At 43.1% G+C, this 6,570-nt stretch overlaps 1 pseudogene; it reads right to left on the reverse strand.

The window, feature by feature from the left end:
- Positions 1-416: 416 nt before the first annotated feature.
- On the reverse strand, positions 417-1,782 carry LOC149990495 (tubulin alpha-1C chain pseudogene; annotated as a pseudogene).
- Between the last annotated feature and the right edge of the window lie 4,788 nt (positions 1,783-6,570).

Genomic DNA, 6,570 nt, shown 5'->3' on the forward strand with positions numbered 1-6,570 from the left:
TTTTCTTTATCACTCCTTTAAATACTTGTGAGGTTTGGTCTGGAATACAGTGAAGTTACTCGGAAAGTTTAATCCTTTCAAGGCTTTCTCTTAAGTTTTGTTAGGCAGAACGAGAGGAACCTTTAGTCTAGAGCAAATTTGTTCCTACTACTGAGGAAATACTCTTCTCTTTCTCTCTCTGTCTCTCTTTCTGTGCACACCTCTCCACTCGGGTACTGTGCCCTGTGAATTTCACCACTGCAGCCTTCCAGAGTTCTCAGCTCTGTTTCCTAAACTCAGAGAACTCAGAGAGACTATTAGGCTCTAGCCCGGCTCCCTCTCCCTAAGCTGTTGTTTCATGTATTTGTCCAGTTTTGTAGTGTTTTTTAAATAAAAATATCACTTTTATTGACATGGTAGGGACATAATGGACAACCTCACAGAAAACCGGAAATAAGACAGTCCCCAGATATCAGAGTGTAACATTGCAGCAGATAGTTAATACTCTTCATCATTTCCCCCCTCACACTATCTCTTTCAACTTCTTCATAACCCTTCTCAAAGGCAGCTGTGTCCTCACGGGCCTCAGAAAACTCCCCTTCCTCCATGCCCTCACCCATGGACCAGTGGACAAAGGCCCGCTTGGTGTACATCAGGTCAAACTTGTGGTCCAGGCAAGCCCAGGCCTCAGCAGTCGCTGTGGTGATGCTCAGCACACACACAGCTTGCTGCACTTTGGCTGGGTCTCCACCAGGTGCCACATTAGGAAGCTGGTCATTAAAACCAACTTTGAAGCCAGTGTGGCACCATTCCACAAACTGGATGGTACACTTAGTCTTGATGGTGGCAATGGCAGCATTGACATCTGTGGGAACCACATCACCATGGTACAGCAGGCAGCAAGCCATGTATTTACCATGGCAAGGGTTTGCTGGCTCAAAGCATGCATTGGTGATGATCTCTGCTACAGAATGCTGTTCATGGTAGGCTTCCTCAGCAGAGATGACAGGGGCATAAGTAGCCAGAGGGAAGTGGGTGCAGGGATAGAACACCAGATTGGTCTGGAATTCTGTCAGACAGACATTCAGGGTTCCATCAAACCAGAGGGAAGCAGTGATGGAGGACACAATCTGGCTGATAAGGCAGTTAAGGTTAGTGTAGGCTGGACACTCAATATCGATGTCATAGAGGGCCTCATTGTCAATCACCAAGGCACAATCAGAGTGCTCCAGGATGATGTGGGTGGTGAGGATGGAGCTGTAGGGCTCAACTATAGCTGTGGAAACCTGGGGGGATGGGAAAATGGAGAACTCCAGCTTAGACTTCTTGCCAAAATTGACAGAGACACATTCTATCAGCAGGGAGGCGAACTCACAACCAGTTCCCCTACCAAAGCTGTGGAAAACCAAGAAGCCCTGAAGACCTGTGCATGGGTTAGCCAGTCTCCAAATGCAGCCCAAGGCGAGGTCAATGACCTCCTTGCCAATAGTGTAGTGCCCATGGGCACGGTTAGTGGCAGCATCTTCCTTGCCTGTGATGAACTGCTCAGGGTAGAAGAGCTGGTGGAAGGAGCCAGAGCAAACTTCAATGACTGTGGGTTGCAGGTCTACAAACACTGCCCTGGGCACATGTGTGCCAGTGCCTGTCTCACTGAGAATGGTGTTGAAGGAGTCATCTTCCCCCGCAATGACCTTGTCACTTGGCAGTAGGCTGGATGCAGTGTTCCAGGCAGCAGAGCTCCCAGCGGGCACTGCCCATTGGCACATCAGCCAGGCCAACGTGGGTGGAGACGCACTCGTGCATCACTGAGCCTCCTGGAGCCCTGGGGGGCTGGAGGAGGTGAGGGGATGGTGACAAGGACCTCCCACTGACAGACTAGCAAGGAGACCAGGAGAAAAGTCCAGTTTTGAAGTTTGTTAAGGCCAAATGGTAAATCCAGTCCTTGTGACTCCATCATAACCAGAAGCATTAAGCCATTATTACCCTTTTGAAAAGATCACTGTACATGCTCTTGGAAAAAAAAAAAAAAAAGGATTATAGAAGGGCAAAAGTGGAAGCAGGGAGACTGGGCTATCACAATAATCCAAGCAGAATTTATCAACTTGGACTGACTGATATGGTAGCAGTGGAAATGGAAAGAAATAGATTCTGGGTGCATTTTTGTTTGTTGTTTGAGAGTAGCCTGTGGGTCTGTTACCACTAGACTTTTAGCACAGTTAACTGGTCCTGGTAGATGTTTAATAAACAAAAGGTCATGTGACACCTCCAGGGACTTGCTCAAACATAATACATGGTCACTGTCCACAAAAAACAACCTGAGGCTGAAAAAAAAGATCTGATTATGTTATTCTGTTGGCTCAAACAGCCTTTGATGTCTCCTCGTTACTTACAAAATAAAGCCAAAACATTCCTTAGTACATCATGCAAGGTCCTCCTTGATGAACTTCTTCATTCTTTCTAGCCTACGTGCAACTGAACTCCTGCCCTGACAAATGCTCACACTGCAATCTCACCAGACTACAAATAAATCAGCGCTGAATGAACAAATAAATGACATATATATGTATACATGTATAGCTATTACACAATTCCTGTATTTTCTAGTACCTGATTGTATCTTAGGAAGAGGACAAACTCAGAAAATCAGCATCTTACACCGAGCTACAGCTATTCTAAATTTTTAATAATTTAGAATAGATTATTGACCCTAACAATTGGCCCCTCTTCTCAAATAGCCCATTCCTATTAATGGCATCACAATTCTTCCAGTCTTTTCAGTTAAAAGGCTTAACCTCATCTTTGGATGTAGGTTCAAAAACAGATCTCTCGTCTGTTTCATTACAATGTGCTTCATTTACACGTCCCTCTTCAACGCTATTGGGAGCACTGCCATCCAGGATCTCATTGTTTCATACCTGGATTCCTATGACAGATTTCTAGCCGGTCTCCCTTTACTGTTTCCCAGTACATCTTACACACAGCCGTTGGAAAAATCTTCCTAAAGCGCAGTTTTCCTCATGCCACTCTCCTGGCTCAAGGACCCTCAACAGTGCTCTAGCTGCATCAAGTCATACTCTTCAGCTTGGTTTTCAAAGTGCTCAGTTTTCTGCTCTCCTTATGGCAGCACGATGCTACCTTTATCTCCTGTTGCTCTCACACCTGGAACTGCCACCAAAGTCACACCAATTTCTCCCTCACCTTTCATGGACCACACCAGGCATATTCCCATCTCCATACCTTTGTTCATGCCGTTCCTTCTTAGAATGCCCTCCCGTCACCTCTCTCTGTATCTTAATCCTCCTCTTGTTTAATAAGTTGAATAACTAACCCGAGTCTCACTCTTCAGTGTTGCATTTTTCAAGTCCTGTAACTTTAAGCACACAAGGTATCTCGCACCGTCGATAGCTCCCAAAGTGCCCTGGGCATAAAGGACCCAAACGAGTACTTTCTTAAACTGATGAGTATATAACTTAACAAGAACAAAATTCATAATATTTGTTGAACCTAATCTCAATCTCTTTCACTGGCTCCTCATCCTCTACCCATGTCTTTTATTTTTTTAAATAATTTTATTTACTTGTTTGTTTGTTTTTAGAGAGAGGGGAAAAGAGAAAGTGAGGGAGAGAAACATCAATGTGTGGTTGCCTCTCATGTGCCCCCAACTGGGGACCTGGCATGCAACCTTGTCATGTGCCCTGACTGGGAATCGAACCAGCAACACTTGGTTCACAGGCCTACGCTCAATCCACTGAGCCACAGCAGCCAGGCTCTACTCATGTCTTAAGTGCTATTATTAAAATGGTGATGATAGTCCTACCTACCTCATTTGAGGTTGTTGTGGGAATTAAGTAAGCAAGTACACATAAAGCACTTAGCATAGCACCTGCCACGCAGTGGGCTCTCAGTAAATGTTAGCAATTATTACACCACGGTCACCGCTCTCCAATCTGGTTTTATTGCCAATAAGCTCATTCTCCGTCAATGGCCTTGCCATTGATCCACGTTCCTAAACCAGGGTTCTTTAAGATTTTAAGCCCTTCTTAACTCCTCTTTTTCTCTCTGTGTTCACTAAGTCAGCAAAGGCCCATCTGTTCTTCAGAAATACCTCTCCGAATCTGTCCCTTCCTCTCGTTTTCCAGACCTCATGTCTCCTCTCGAGACATTCCCAACAGCCTTCTAAACTAGTCTCTCTTCTGCTGGCCTTTCCTCTGCCCAGCCTAGTCTTCACACTGTAGTCAGCTGTTTGAACACAGTTTGCGTTGCCCTTTAAAACTCTTCAATGGCTACCGATTATACAACACAGCGTGGCATGCAAGGCCAGTTTGTGCTCTGACGCCTGCCTACCTATCCAACTTCATCTTCTTTCTATTCCTTATTCTCTCCCTATAAGTTAAGCTAGACCAGTCTATTTTTCGTTACAAGAATGGGCCATACTCTTTGACCATAGCATGCCTGGGTAATTTAATGTTTTCCTGAAATGCCCTTTGTAACCTTGAGCACTCAGTAAATGCTTATTCATCCTCTGTCTCTATTTGATTACCTTCTCTGCGAAGATGTCTCTCATCTCACTCTCCATGCTTATGCTTGAGCACATTTTCATTTAAAACATTTTTGTTGTATTTTTTTCCCATTACCATTTAGTTTTCTTGTACTCTGCCCCCCACCCAGCAATCATCACATTGTTGTTCACATCCATGAGCCCGTTTTCCTTTTTGCTCAGTCCTACCCCCCTCCACTCTCCTACCCCCCCCACTAGCTGTCAGCCTGCTCTCCATCTATGAGTCTGTCTCTATTTTGCTTGTTAGTTCAGTTTGTTCATTAGACCCCACATATGAGTGAGATCATATTGTCTTTCTCTGGCTGGCTTATCTCACTTACATAATGTTCTCCAGGGCCATTTATACTGTTGCAAATGGTAAAATTTTCTTTTTTATGGCCAAGTAGTATTCCATCATATAAATGTCCCACAGTTGTTTGATCCACTCATTTATTGATAGGCACTTGGGCTGCTTCCATAGCTTGGTAATTGTAAATAACTCTTCAATGAACATAAGGGTGCTTATGTTCTTCCAAATCCATATTTTGGGTTCCTTAGGATATATTTCCAGAAGTGGGATCACTGGGTCAAAAAGCAGATCCATTTTTTTAGTTTTTTGAGGTATCTCCATACTGGTTTCCACGGTGGCTGCACCAGTCTGCATTCCCACCAGCAGTGCACTAGGGTTCCCCTTTCTTCACATCCTCGCCAGCACTTGTTCATTGATTTATTGATGATAGCCATTCTGACAGGTATGGGATGATATCTCATTGTGGTTTTAATTTGCATTTCTCTGATGATTAGTGACATTGAGCTTCTTTTCATATGTCTATTGGCCACCCGTATGTCCTCTTTGGAGAAGTGTCTATTCAGGTCCTCTGCCCATTTTTTAATTGGGTTGTTTGGGTGTTTTTGGTACTGAGTTTTGTAAGTTTTTTATAAGTTTTGGATATTAGCCCCTTGTCAGATGTATTGGCAAATATGTTCTCTATTCTGTGAGTTGTCTTTTTATTTTGTTGATGGTCTCCTTTGCTGTGCAAAAATGTATTAGTTTGATATAATCTCATTTGTTTATTTTTTCTTTTGTTTTCCCTGCCTGGGGAAATATATCAGATAAAATATTACTATGAGCAATGTCTAAGATTTTACTGTGTATGTTTTCTGCTAGGATTTTTACGGTTTTGAATCTAACATTTAAGTCTTTGATCCATTTTGAATTTATTGTTGTGTGTGGTGTAAGCAGGTGGTCTAGTTTCATTTTTCTGCACATAACTGTCCAATTTTCCCAAAACCATTTATTGAATAAATTATCTTTAGCCCATTGTATGTGTTTGCTTCCTCTGTTGAATATTTATCAACTATAAAGGTTTGGGTTTATTTCTGGGCTCTCTATGACATTTTCTCTGTCTACATTTCTCCTACTAGTAGATTGTCTTTATTCCTTAAGAGCAGAAGCCATGTCTTGTACATATTTTTATTCTCAATGTGTCACATAGTGTATAGTACATATAGTAAGAGGGCAATAGCTACTTAGTGACTAAATAAACCTCTTCTCCAGCTGTACTTCCTACTATCCTGCCAGTCCTATCAATACACATTGTACTTCCTAGCCTCCCTCCCTTGTTCCTGCCAATCTCTGCACCTGCAGTGTTTCCACCACCTTATCTCAGCTTACTGAATAGTTACCTACCTGCCAAGGGCCAGATCATTCTCCTCTCCCATTGCTACCTTTTCTCATCACCGTGGCTGGAAATGATCCCTTTCTTGTCCTCTTCTCTATTATAACATGAGGTTTTAAGATCAATAAGACTCAAAGATCAATGAGATCCACTAAAGAACTCTCTGTGTCCTGTGGGGGTCCTTAACCTAGGAAGTAGTTCTCAAAGTCTAGTAAATAAAAGTATCACCTAGGGGGATTTGTCAAAATCTTTGCGATTCACCTCCAAACATCCTGATTCGGTAACTAGGAGTGGAATCAGAAAACTGGCTTTTTAAACAAGCATTCCAGGTGACTCTAATGCATATGTGTGGGTCCGTAAATGCCCCTTAGGAGG

This window comes from Furipterus horrens, unplaced genomic scaffold (assembly GCF_987537825.1).
Source record: "Furipterus horrens unplaced genomic scaffold, mFurHor1.1.pri manual_scaffold_17, whole genome shotgun sequence".
In the NCBI taxonomy this organism is placed as follows: Eukaryota; Metazoa; Chordata; class Mammalia; order Chiroptera; family Furipteridae; genus Furipterus; species Furipterus horrens.